The sequence below is a fragment of the Ricinus communis genome, chromosome 6 (genome assembly GCF_019578655.1).
Source record: "Ricinus communis isolate WT05 ecotype wild-type chromosome 6, ASM1957865v1, whole genome shotgun sequence".
In the NCBI taxonomy this organism is placed as follows: Eukaryota; Viridiplantae; Streptophyta; class Magnoliopsida; order Malpighiales; family Euphorbiaceae; genus Ricinus; species Ricinus communis.
Window position 1 is genome coordinate 5,296,750 of NC_063261.1, and position 665 is coordinate 5,297,414.

The following is a 665-nucleotide window of genomic DNA, read 5'->3' on the forward strand; positions in this document are numbered from 1 at the left end:
GGAGCAGATTGAGATTCCTGTCCATATACGTGTAGACATGGAAGACGACAATAACAACGTTGCTGAAGCAAACAGGATGATGTACGAGTTTGCTAGACCTTCATTGGAAGGGACGCACACTAGTATATTGCGGCCACCTGTTGTAGCAAACAATTTCGAGATTAAGCCAAATGTCATTCAGATGGTGCAGTAGAGTGTACAGTTTGGGGGCTTGCCTAGTGAAGATCCTAATGCCCACATCACGAACTTCGTAGTGATTTGTGATACCTTCAAGATTAATAGAACTACCGATGATGCCATTTGGCTTAGGTTGTTTCTATTTTCCTTGAGGGATAGAGCAAAGAGATGGCTACCATCCCTATCAGCTAACACAATCACTATATGGAATTCTTTGGTTGAAATTTTTTTTTATAAGTACTTTTCTCTTGTTAAGACTGCAAAAATGCATAATGATATTTCCTCTTTTGTGCAGTTTGAAGATGAGAGCATGTATGATGCGTGGGAGAGGTACAAGGACTTGTTGAGATGTTGCCCATACCACGGTTTGCAATGCAGGTGCAGACTTTTTACAGTGACTTGAACTCAGCCACGAGGTAGATGATGTATGCAGCTGTAGGTGGAGCCATCAATAATAAGATGCTAGAGTAGGCCCATAACTTAATTGG

The 665-nt window shown here is 41.5% G+C and overlaps 1 non-coding gene across 1 annotated transcript; it reads right to left on the reverse strand.

Annotated features, from left to right (window-relative positions):
- Positions 1 to 439: 439 nt before the first annotated feature.
- Positions 440 to 546, reverse strand: LOC112536059. The gene has a single exon (XR_003080129.1). It is a non-coding gene; the product is annotated as a small nucleolar RNA R71 (small nucleolar RNA).
- Positions 547 to 665: the final 119 nt, after the last annotated feature.